The sequence below is a fragment of the Lathyrus oleraceus genome, chromosome 3 (assembly GCF_024323335.1).
Source record: "Lathyrus oleraceus cultivar Zhongwan6 chromosome 3, CAAS_Psat_ZW6_1.0, whole genome shotgun sequence".
In the NCBI taxonomy this organism is placed as follows: domain Eukaryota; kingdom Viridiplantae; phylum Streptophyta; class Magnoliopsida; order Fabales; family Fabaceae; genus Lathyrus; species Lathyrus oleraceus.
The window spans coordinates 230,224,878-230,238,712 of NC_066581.1; the positions used below are offsets into that span (position 1 = coordinate 230,224,878).

Consider the following 13,835-nt stretch of genomic DNA (forward strand, 5'->3'; position numbering starts at 1 on the left):
AAACCCTCGTCTAGTTCATGACATTGGTGTAATAATTGTGTTGACTTCTCATTCGTCTTGAGATTCTTGTTTGCTGCTTGAACTTGAAATTTGACCTGGGTGGAACCCTAGCCCATGGCTTGTTGTGATTGTCCAGAGGCATACTTACATTCATATTTCATTGCGTGTTCTCATTGGTCTCAGTTAATTCAGTCACTCCATCTATTGGTTTTCATGGTCACCATAAGTTGGTCCTAGTATCACGCCAATTTCAATCATTCAGTGTCGAGTTTCAGTGTATAGTCATTGGGTCCAAGTTTTGATTGCCTATGTTCGTCAAATCATTGCATGGTCATTTAATCAATATCATTCATTCAGTCAAAACAATTGTTTGCAATTTGATTACATTGAATTTGGAAAATGGCCATTTAAATCCAAGTGTTTCATTATAACATTGTTTAACCAAAGAAATCTATTTCTCTCATTGTAGTCCATACATTGAATTGAGAAAGATTACAAGATTTACATTCATTTGTGCGTATGTTGACTTTTGGTCAACTGTTGTCTTTTTGGTCAACTAGTTGACCAAAGTCAACTCATCATTTTACAATACATAAACCATGTTCATAAACCATTTCAATGCACTACATAACCTATACAATCATTTCCAACTATGACATCCAAATAACATTCAAAACCTATTCCAATTTCTAACCTTCAATGTGACTTTCCATTTTTCTAATCGTCCACACAAATCAAATTCATTCAACATTATGACCTTTCAATCACATTTAATCCCTACAATGAATTCAACCAACCATTGACTCAATTCAAATTTCCAATACATTTCCAACACATGAAAATATTATAACAAAATTCATTCGATGTTTCTCTTATGGGCAGAACCGAACCAGTTCATTTCCAACCAGCAACAAGCCTACAAAAACCTCTAGCAAGCTGTTCAATACCATAGTATATCATGGCATTAACAACACTTTATGTATAATAAACTCATCATTCCAGAGAAAGCTAATAGGCTCAGTTAACTAACTCACCTACTCATGGCAAGTTCACAATGTCCAAGTGCAGTTCATCCCAGAATTTCACAAAGCCGCATTTTGACCTACGAGTCTACGAACCATGAGCCATGCTTTCCAAGTGCAACTCGTAGTTTCTGCTCAAGCTAACATCAACCTGCAACTTTAACAACAACATCCATTTATCATAAGCAAGAAGTTATAACTGCACTCACGTTCAAAAAGAACGACATTTATTTGATGGAATCAGAATCATGCAACTCACAGTACAATAGGACATTGCAATAGATTTCACTTGGTTCTCTCAGATATATGTCACCAAGGTGGGAAATCCACAAGTTACACTTCTCGAAATAACTAGCAGAAAATGAGAAACTATCCCACTAACTTTTAGAAGTTGATTTTAGGTTCATTAGGTTTAATTGGAAACATTAGAGCTTAATTAGATTTAGGGCTTTAATTTTAGTTTAGAATGAAAAAACTAGAATTAGTTAGAATTAATCGTTTTTTAATTTAGTTAGAATTCTAAAGAATTAGGCTTTGGAAATTGTTAGAATACTATTTTATAACTTTGAATAATTTTAGGCCCTAGTTAGATTTTCTAATTAGAAATCTTTCGTTCCTAATTGAATAATTTGTGAAATGACCATTTTACCCTTTAGGGGTTTATCTTACCATTTTGACCATATAAATGCATGAACCCTTAGGACTAGAATTTGACTTTAGAAGTTTAATCAATTCTTAGCAATAACATTCTCCCTTAGGATTTTTAACACAGAATTTTTAATCAACTTTGATTAACTATAGCATGATCCCTTAGATTAGTTTGATTAATTCTAACCATTTGATTAGGTTCTAACCTAGTTTTCTAATCAAACCTTAACCCTCCGATTAAATTGTTCAAAAGTAATTTTGATCAATTAAATACTTTGAACTTGTATAATCCCACATTCTAATTTGAGTGACCAAAAGAGCCTTGGTCACTTAATAATACTTCTCTTCTAATCTATGGAGCTCGAAGCCTCAAGTCAAGATTCTCAATCAAGGCATCCTCAGTCACATCAAACAACGGATTATACAAGATAAATCAAAGCTCAACACTTGGTAAATACGATTCAAATTGTACGAAACGAGCCTTGAGTAATAGAGAACGCTGAGACGGAGTTTCTCCCATCCTTGTGTAGAGCGACTAGCGTATGGGGCATAGACCCGAAATATTCAAAGCGTTCGCCCTTATTCATAGACTTCAGTGCAATTCGAACCGAATAAACTACCAAGTCTTCTTCATACAAAATCAACATCAACACAAGGATTAACAATGAATATTCTTCGCCAATAACTTGTCAATTAAAAGAAGTATCACGCGCTACAAGCCTTAAGTAGTAAGGAATGATGAGACTGAGTTTCTCCTATCCTTGTCTAGAGAGACTTTGCGTATGGGGCGTAGGCCCCAAATATTCAAAGTGTTCACCCTTATTCATAGATTTTAGTATAATTCCTTTCAATCGACTGTCAAGTCTCTTATCAATTCATCACTCCATTCTATTCATTTCTATTCAACCTTTCAATCATTCTTTTTCCTTTAATCACCTTGTTTTCAGCCCTAGTAGGTTGAACTACGAAAGCTATGATTTCCTTATTGCACTATAAGGATACGTAGGCAGGAGAATCCATATTCTTCATGAGCTACCTTATTTATCAATCTACCCTATTTATCAATCAATCATTCTTCATTCATCAATCAATACCATCTTTTTGAGATCAAATATACTTCTCATTGGACTCCTTGTACATCATTTTAGGATGATTTAGCGGCAGTCCACCTTATCAATCGAGAGTTGTTTGGGACTATGCCCAAACACTTAATTCAGTCATTGTTTTTTACTTTACCCTATAGCGGCAGCCATGCTAGCCCGCGTACTGGTAAACGCCTACCTTGCTCTTTGATTTAGAGCCTATCTCTTTCTTGGATTGAAGATACTATCCTTCTTAGATCTCGAACTGTTGGTTCCTGATAACATTGAAATTTACCGTATTTTCGACTCCGATTTCACATGCATTCTAGTTGTTTTATTGTTATTTTGTTGTGTTATTGCTATGTTTTCCTTTGTTTTCAGGTTTTTACTTTAATCGGAGCCCCGATTGAGAAAAGGAGTGAAAAAGAGCTAAAAACCCTAAAAATCAGCATTTTGTACTTGTGCCCTACCCCATGGCTGGCGCCATAGACCCTGCCATGACGTGTCCAAGCTCAACTTCCCTCAACTGCCACGTTCCCCTCTACTTCCACTAAGGCGCCTCAGATTGGCCTTGTGGCGGGCGCCATGGCCTTGTGGTGGGCGCCACAAGAGGAAAGTTTTTCCCTCCCATTTTCAAGTTGAAGGGCATCCTTGTCATTTCCATCTTTTTACTTGCTTATAAATAGAAACTCGAAATCACTTTTACAATCATCCAAACATAGAACAGAGGCAAACTCAGAGCAACTTTGTTTCACTTAGGCATATATTCAGTATTATAAAGTGGTAATCGCTTCGCATTGGAGTGTTACCACAATTGTGTAATCGAGTCTGTGATAGAGTCTGTAATCGAGTTTGGAGCACTTTGGAAGGAAGTTAATCCTGCCGCCATTTTCATTTCCGCTTTGCAATTTATTCAACCCTCCGATTGGAGCAGATTTTTATTACTTGTCTTTATCTTATTTATTTTCTCGCACTCGCTTTAATTTATTTATTTCCTCGCACTCGCTTTAATTTATTTATTTCCTCGCACTCGCTTTAAATTATTTATTTCCTCGCACTCGCTTTACTTTATTTATTTCCTCGCACTCGCTTTACTTTATTTATTTCCTCGCACTCGCTTTAAATTATTTATTTCCTCGCACTCGCTTTAAATTATTTATTTCCCGCACTCGCTTTAAATTATTTACTTTCCGCACTCGCACTACTTTTATTTACTTTTCGCACTCGCACTAATTTTATTTAAATTTATGCACTTTTACTTTACCATGTCTAACTAAATTTATAAGGTTAGAATATAAGGATCGTAATTGAACCAGTAATCCGTACAATTGTTCGTAGAAACAGTTAAGGGCTATTTTAACTTTTAACTTAAGTTTTCCCACACTTCAATTCCGTTGGGTAAGATCGAAGGCCGTCCAACGTCTATTTAAACTTAATTGTTTTTAACTATTTCAAAAATTGCGAAAGCACTTTGTTTAGTTCATTAGGAGTTTTTAACTTAAGAAGAAAGAGATTTTAAAACTATTTTCGGACGCGTTTATAAGTTTAGAATCTGGTTCGTGAGAACCTCTTTTGGTTAAGAAATCCAAATTATAATACTTTTCAACTTAGTCAAGATACTATATTTCTTAAAAATAGGTTTACTACTCTAACGCAATACGCGCCTTTTTATAAGTGACAATAAGAGGGTTTGATTAGGGAGTACAACTCGGTTCAGAATACGCGAAAGCGACAGTTCCTGTTAAATTAGTTCTTTTCAATGTAGGAAACATTGCCCATAAGTAGCTCTACTAGGAAGTGTAACACCCTTCTAAATACCCCAAATTATTTAATTAAAATAGCAACATATCAATCAGAGTAATTATGCCCCGAAGGGTGTCACACAATCATTTCACAACCATCATCAGAATATCCTGTCATGCTCATTTATTTAATCCAAATTATAAAGTATCTGCATAATACGCAGCGGATAAAATCAATTCAATTATTCACATCATGTAACATATTACATGTAAAATGGTTCACAACCAATCAATAAAATATTCAAACAACCCATCCCGATGTTACATCTATCAGAGCATGACCCACTAGGAGACTACACTAGACTCCAAGCACTAGCTCCTACTCAACTCACTGCTCGTTACCTGAAAAATAGGTGTAAGGGTGAGTTCCTCAATCAATATAATAAGCATTATACAACATTATGTAATGTTAAGTAAATAACGCATCAAATCACCCTAACCAGACTACACACTCAATAACGGCAGTATCAATTCAACCATCATACTCAACAATAACATATAACATATGTATGATCTCCAACCATACTCAACATCAACAACACAACACACAACACACATATAATACTGGAATACATCCAATCATATTATATGCCATACATTCATTATGCAATGAGACTCAACATATGCGGTACCGACTCTTCTCGAACATACAGTTCAAGCTCACCGATCCCTCCGGATACGGCTACTAAGCTCACTAGTCCCACTCATTTGAGACCTAGTGACTCACTCACTAATTCCTCACCATGGGAATTAGCTACAGCCCCAAAGGCTAGACTATGCAAGCTAATCATCTAGCATGCGAACATCAACAACAATTCACAACGATTTACTCACTAATTCCTCACAATGGGAATTAGCTACAGCCCCACAGGCTATGCCATGCATGCTAATCATCTAGCAATGCAGCATCAACCACAATGCATACATAACTGATACATTTACAGCATAATGCACACCATCACATATCATCAACATAATTATCACGAAAGCATATCATATCATGCTACACAATCAATCATAGTATTAGCACACCCTACTAATACCTATGCCTCTCAAAACAACGGGAAATGATCCCTAATACATCGGTCCTCAGCTAAATCACATCACTCAGCCTAAACAGCCAAAACTGCACCACCACAGCACAGAAATCACAATTTAATATCCACTTCTGCACAGCACAGTTCGCGCCGCGCAGGAGGGTTCGCGCCGCGAACGGTGCGTCACAGAACCCTTCTGGATTTGACAGTTCGCGCCGCGAACGGGGCTTCGCGCCGCGAATCGCGCGCGAACAGAACCCTCTGCTACAGAAAACAGATTTCAGGTCTACAATGGTTTTCCCTATTACGAAACCTATCCGATCCAACCTTCCACAGTCCAATTTACATCAATTAATCGTCCTCATTGTCAACACAATTCATATCTTATTTGATTACACCAAACCTAACACGTTTACATCAAATTCCTACGAATTTCCTCTCGATTCTTCCCCAATTTCATTCATCCCAAAAGTTCACAATTTCACCCTAATCATCCAATTCAGAGGTAATTCAAAGGTCTATCACTACCCATGACATATTATCATATAATACCCGTTAAATCGACGATAAACCCCCCTTACCTGAGTTAATCCGGCAAATTCTGTAGCTTCAAGCTCTTCCTCTTCTCTTGTTCTGCCTTTTGCCCTTTTTCTCTTTCAGCCGCTTCTCTTTTCCTTTTCACGTGAAAACCCTTGTTCCAAAATTGGGACTTTTTATTCCAACTTATATATTCCAATAAATAATTATTCCAATAATTATTATTCCCAAAATAATAATAATAATCCAAAATTCCAATTATTCAATTAAATTAATAAATAAAATATTAATTTAAATTAAATAATTATCTTATTTTAATTGGGGTGTTACAACTCTCCCCCACTAAAAGAGTTTTCGTCCTCGAAAACATACCTCAAGCGAACAACTCTGGATAAGACTCCTTCATCTGACTCTCCAGTTCCCAAGTCACATTGCCACCTGCTGGTCCTCCCCAAGCTACCTTCACCAAGGCAATCTCTTTACCCCGCAACTGCTTCAAATCTCGATCCTCGATCCTCATAGGTGATGTTTCAACAGTCAGGTTATCTCTCACCTGTACATCATCTACTTGGACAACATGCGACGGATCATGAATGTATCTCCTCAACTGAGACACATGAAAAACATCATGCAAATTCGCAAGCGACGGCGGTAAAGCGATACGATAGGCTACCTCCCCTATCCTCTTCAAAATCTGATAAGGACCAATAAATCGAGGAGTCAACTTCTTTGACTTCAAAGCTCGACCAACACCAGTTATCGGAGTAACACGAAGAAACACATGATCTCCCTCTTGGAACTCAAGTGACTTCCTCCTCTTATCATGATAACTCTTCTGACGACTCTGAGCAATTCTCATCTTATCCTGAATCATCTTAATCTTTTCCGTAGTTTGTTGAACAATTTCCGGTCCAACCACAACACTCTCAGTCTGACCATCAGTCTGCGGATGATATGCAGAACTCAATCTCAACTTAGTTCCCAAAGCCTTCTGTAAACCTTCCCAGAACTTCGATGTAAATCTAGGATCTCTGTCCGAAACAATACTCGACGGAATACCATGCAAACTCACAATCTTCTCAATATACAACTCGGCTAATCTCTCCAACGGATAATCCATTCTGATCGGAATGAAATGAGCCGATTTTGTCAATCTATCCACAATCACCCAAATAGCCTCAAAATTCTTAACTATTCTCGGTAAACCCGAAACAAAATCCATACTGATACTGTCCCACTTCCACTCTGGAATAGCCAACGGTTGCATTAGCCCAGACGGCTTCTGATGCTCAATCTTCGACTTCTGACAAGTCAAACAGGAATAAACAAAACTCGCAATTTCTCTTTTCATTCCCGGCCACCAAAACAACTTCTTCAAATCATGATACATCTTCGTAGCTCCAGGATGAATGCTCAAACCACTACGATGTCCTTCCTCGAGAATACTTTTCCTAAGCTCGGTAACATCCGGAATGCACACCCGATTACCAAATTTCAAAATACCATTCCCATCAACTCTGAATTCACCACCCTGACCTTGATTTACTAAAGTCAACTTATCAACCAAAAGCATATCGGATTTCTGACCCTTTCTGATCTCATCCAAAATACCACTTGTTAGTTTCAACATTCCCAATTTAACACTATTGTGAGTACTCTCACACACCAAACTCAAGTCTCTAAACTGCTCAATTAAATCCAATTCCTTGACCATTAACATAGACATGTGCAATGATTTCCGACTCAAAGCATCGGCCACTACATTTGCTTTACCCGGATGATAATTCAAACCAAAATCATAATCCTTCAAAAATTCTAACCATCTTCTCTGTCTCATATTCAACTCTTTCTGATCAAACAAATACTTTAAACTCTTATGGTCACTGAAAACTTCAAATCTTGACCCATATAAGTAATGCCTCCATAACTTAAGAACAAATACCACAGCTGCCAACTCTAAATCATGCGTCGGATAGTTCCTCTCATGAACCCTTAACTGTCTTGAAGCATAAGCTATAACCTGCTTATTCTGCATTAACACACCACCTAAACCCAACAATGAAGCATCACAATAAACCTCAAATAATTCCGACGAACTCGGTAATATCAGAATAGGAGCAGTAGTTAACCGTCTCTTTAACTCTTGGAAACCTTCCTCACATTTTGAGTCCCAAACAAACGCTTGCCCCTTTCTAGTCAACATCGTCAACGGTAACGCCAACTTAGAAAATCCTTCAATAAACTTCCTATAATAACCAGCCAAACCAAGGAAACTTCGAATCTCAGCAACAGACTTAGGAGCCTCCCACTTAGATACCGCTTCTATCTTAGAAGGATCAACAGCAACACCACCTCTTGAAATCACATGACCAAGAAAACTAACTTCTTCTAACCAAAATTCACACTTTGACAGTTTAGCAAATAACTTCTTTTCTCGGAGAACTTCTAAAACCACTCTCAAATGCTCAGCATGCTCTTCTTCAGATTTCGAATACACCAAAATGTCATCAATAAACACCACAACAAACTTATCTAGATACGGATGGAAAATCCTATTCATATACTCCATGAATACTCCAGGCGCATTAGTCACACCAAAAGGCATTACGGAATACTCATAATGTCCATACCTTGTTCTGAAAGCAGTCTTCTGAATATCCTCAGTCTTCACACGTATCTGATGATACCCAGATCTCAAATCTATTTTGCTGAACACGCTTGCACCAACCAACTGGTCCATCAAATCATCAATCCTCGGTAACGGATACCGATTCTTGATCGTCACTTTATTCAGTTGCCTGTAGTCCACACACAACCTCATAGTACCTTCTTTCTTCTTAACCAACAACACTGGTGCACCCCACGGTGACACACTAGGACGAATAAATTTCTTATCCAACAAATCTTCCAACTGACTCTTCAATTCAGTTAACTCAACAGCAGACATACGATAAGGAGCCATCGATATCGGTCTAGTACCAGGTACCAATTCAATTGAGAACTCAACTTCACGCTCTGGCGGTAATTCATTCACTTCTTCAGGAAACACATCAGGAAAATCACACACCACTGCTAAGTCGCCAATCACCAGTTTACCTTTAGCCTCCAAAGTCGCTAATAGCATAAACAGCTCTGCCCCATCAGCTACTTCCTCATTCACTTGCCTTGCTGATAAAAACAAACTCTTTTCTTCCTCAACTTCAGGAAATACCACAGTCTTATCAAAACAATTGATAGAAACTCGGTTAAACACCAACCAATTCATACCCAAGATAACATCAATTTGCACTAACGGGAGACACACAAGGTCTATCTCAAATTCTCTACCAAAAATACTCAAGGGACAACTTAAACAAACAGAAGTAGTAGTCACTGAACCCTTCGCAGGAGTATCAATCACCATACTACCAAACATCTCAGATATCTCTAACTTAAGTTTCACAGCACAATCCAAAGATATAAAAGAATGAGTCGCACCTGTGTCAATAATAGCTACAAGAGGAAAGCCATTAATACAACACGTACCTCGGATCAAACGATCATCTGCAGAAGTCTCAGAACCCGATAAAGCAAAAACCTTGCCTCCTGACTGATTCTCTTTCTTTGGCTTTGGACACTGTGGACTGATATGACCCAACTCTCCACAGTTGAAACAAGTCACAGTCTTCAACCGGCACTCTGCAGCCAAATGACCACCTTTCCCACACTTGAAACACTTCATCTCAGCACTGGTACACTCATGAACACGATGTCCAGCCCGACCACATCTGTAACACTTAACAGGAGCACTAGAATCTCCCCCACTAGGCCTCTTCATCTCACTCTGCCTCTGAAAACCCTTGCCAGCTGCATACGGTTTTCCACGATCAATCTGATTCTTGCCCTTCCTATCGACTCTCTGCTGGTAGCTCTCAGCTCTGGCCTTGGAATCCTGTTCAAAAATCCTGCAACAGTCGACTAAATCAGAAAACACTCTAATCCTTTGATACCCAATCGCCTGCTTGATCTCGGGACGCAACCCGTTCTCAAACTTCACACACTTAGAAAATTCCCCAGCAGCCTCAGCATAGGGAGTGTAGTACTTCGACAGCTCTGTGAACTTAGCAGCATACTCCGTAACAGACCTGTTACCCTGCTTCAATTCCAAGAACTCTATCTCCTTCTTTCCTCTGACATCCTCTGGAAAGTACTTCCTCAGGAATCTCTCTCTGAACACTGCCCAAGTGATCTCAGCATTCCCAACAGATTCCAACTCCGTGCGGGTAGCAACCCACCAATCATCAGCTTCTTCTGATAGCATATGCGTACCGAACCTGACCTTCTGGTTATCAGCACACTCAGTTACTCGGAAGATTCTCTCTATCTCTTTCAACCACTTCTGAGCACCATCTGGTTCGTATGCTCCCTTAAACATTGGAGGATTGTTCTTTTGGAACTCACTCAACTGACGAGCAGCTCCCATTCCCACAACATTCGGATTTCCTCCAAGTACTCCAGCCAGCATACCCAGAGCCTCAGCAATCGCAGCATCATCTCTACCTCTTCCAGCCATCTCTATTCTGAAAACCCAACAAGCCAAAACAATAAGTACTGATAGGGTTACACAACACCTATCCCGTACAGGGGAAACAGAATAATTACGACTCGACACGACCGACTATGCTCTGATACCACTAATGTAACACCCTTCTAAATACCCCAAATTATTTAATTAAAATAGCAACATATCAATCAGAGTAATTATGCCCCGAAGGGTGTCACACAATCATTTCACAACCATCATCAGAATATCCTGTCATGCTCATTTATTTAATCCAAATTATAAAGTATCTGCATAATACGCAGCGGATAAAATCAATTCAATTATTCACATCATGTAACATATTACATGCAAAATGGTTCACAACCAATCAATAAAATATTCAAACAACCCATCCCGATGTTACATCTATCAGAGCATGACCCACTAGGAGACTACACTAGACTCCAAGCACTAGCTCCTACTCAACTCACTGCTCGTTACCTGAAAAATAGGTGTAAGGGTGAGTTCCTCAATCAATATAATAAGCATTATACAACATTATGTAATGTTAAGTAAATAACGCATCAAATCACCCTAACCAGACTACACACTCAATAACGGCAGTATCAATTCAACCATCATACTCAACAATAACATATAACATATGTATGATCTCCAACCATACTCAACATCAACAACACAACACACAACACACATATAATACTGGAATACATCCAATCATATTATATGCCATACATTCATTATGCAATGAGACTCAACATATGCGGTACCGACTCTTCTCGAACATACAGTTCAAGCTCACCGATCCCTCCGGATACGGCTACTAAGCTCACTAGTCCCACTCATTTGAGACCTAGTGACTCACTCACTAATTCCTCACCATGGGAATTAGCTACAGCCCCAAAGGCTAGACTATGCAAGCTAATCATCTAGCATGCGAACATCAACAACAATTCACAACGATTTACTCACTAATTCCTCACAATGGGAATTAGCTACAACCCCACAGGCTATGCCATGCATGCTAATCATCTAGCAATGCAGCATCAACCACAATGCATACATAACTGATACATTTACAGCATAATGCACACCATCACATATCATCAACACAATTATCACGAAAGCATATCATATCATGCTACACAATCAATCATAGTATTAGCACACCCTACTAATACCTATGCCTCTCAAAACAACGGGAAATGATCCCTAATACATCGGTCCTCAGCTAAATCACATCACTCAGCCTAAACAGCCAAAACTGCACCACCACACCACAGAAATCACAATTTAATATCCACTTCTGCACAGCACAGTTCGCGCCGCGCAGGAGGGTTCGCGCCGCGAACGGTGCGTCACAGAACCCTTCTGGATTTGACAGTTCGCGCCGCGAACGGGGCTTCGCGCCGCGAATCGCGCGCGAACAGAACCCTCTGCTACAGAAAACAGATTTCAGGTCTACAATGGTTTTCCCTATTACGAAACCTATCCGATCCAACCTTCCACAGTCCAATTTACATCAATTAATCGTCCTCATTGTCAACACAATTCATATCTTATTTGATTACACCAAACCTAACACGTTTACATCAAATTCCTACGAATTTCCTCTCGATTCTTCCCCAATTTCATTCATCCCAAAAGTTCACAATTTCACCCTAATCATCCAATTCAGAGGTAATTCAAAGGTCTATCACTACCCATGACATATTATCATATAATACCCGTTAAATCGACGATAAACCCCCCTTACCTGAGTTAATCCGGCAAATTCTGTAGCTTCAAGCTCTTCCTCTTCTCTTGTTCTGCCTTTTGCCCTTTTTCTCTTTCAGCCGCTTCTCTTTTCCTTTTCACGTGAAAACCCTTGTTCCAAAATTGGGACTTTTTATTCCAACTTATATATTCCAATAAATAATTATTCCAATAATTATTATTCCCAAAATAATAATAATAATCCAAAATTCCAATTATTCAATTAAATTAATAAATAAAATATTAATTTAAATTAAATAATTATCTTATTTTAATTGGGGTGTTACAGGAAGTACTTGGATTATTAACTGATCACGTGAATTACATTCGACCCTGTCTTTATTAATTAATATTTATTTAAAACTTTACTTTTCATTGCACACTCCAAAAACACCTATTTTAATTGCCTTTGATAAATACCATAACAATAGATAACGATAGATTGACACTTGCTCTCTGTGGATTCGACAATCTTTTATATTACTCTGACGCGTTCGTATACTTGCGAAAAGCACGCATCAAGTTTTTGGCGCCGTTGCCGGGGACTATTTTCGTCAAATTTCATTTTCCTGTTGTTATATCGTTTAAACTTAGGCTATTTCCCGCCGGTCAATGCGAAGAACTCACAACACCGAAAGTTTAAGCTTAGTATACCCTCTGGCGGAACCTGAACGTTACGCTCGCGCACGTTTATTCTTTCATAGAATTAAGAGAGCTATGGCCGAAGATCAAAACCAAATACCTCTTAAGGATTTCGCTCAACCATCTAATGAAGAACCTAATTCTAGTATAGTAAACCCAATCATCCTAGCTAATAATTTTGAACTTAAACCATCCCTGTTGCAACTAGTGCAACAAAGACAATTCGCGGGTCTCGCTACTGAGAACCCAAACCAACATTTAAAAATATTTCTTCAATTAGCATACACTTTTAAAACCAATGGAGCTTCTCCTGAGGCAATACGTTTAAGATTATTCCCTTTTTCCCTCAGAGATAAAGCCCTATCATGGTTAGATTCCCATCCACCCAATTCCATTACGACTTGGGATAACCATAGAAAAGTATTTCTTGCTAGATATTTTCCCTCGAGTAAAACCGCCATTCTTCGAAACCATATAACTAGATTTACCCAAAACCAAGGAGAGTCGTTGTTCGAAGCTTGTGAGAGATATAAAGAGTTGTTACGAGCATGCCCACATCATGGTTTAGAAAATTGGTTAATCATTCAAACCTTCTATAATGGACTTCACTATAACATAAAGATGACCATCGACGCTGCCGCAGGCGGTGCTCTGATGAACAAACCTTATCCTGAAGCTAGTGCCCTCATCGAAGATATGGCTCAAAACCATCAATCATGGGGAGTCGAACGAGCGATAGTTGAGAAGAAGGAAGCCCAAGGAGGAGT

At 38.7% G+C, this 13,835-nt stretch overlaps 1 non-coding gene across 1 annotated transcript; it reads right to left on the bottom strand.

Moving 5' to 3' along the window:
- Positions 1 to 13,527: 13,527 nt before the first annotated feature.
- On the bottom strand, positions 13,528 to 13,634 carry LOC127133400 (small nucleolar RNA R71). Its single transcript, XR_007807379.1, has one exon. It is a non-coding gene; the product is annotated as a small nucleolar RNA R71 (small nucleolar RNA).
- Positions 13,635 to 13,835: the final 201 nt, after the last annotated feature.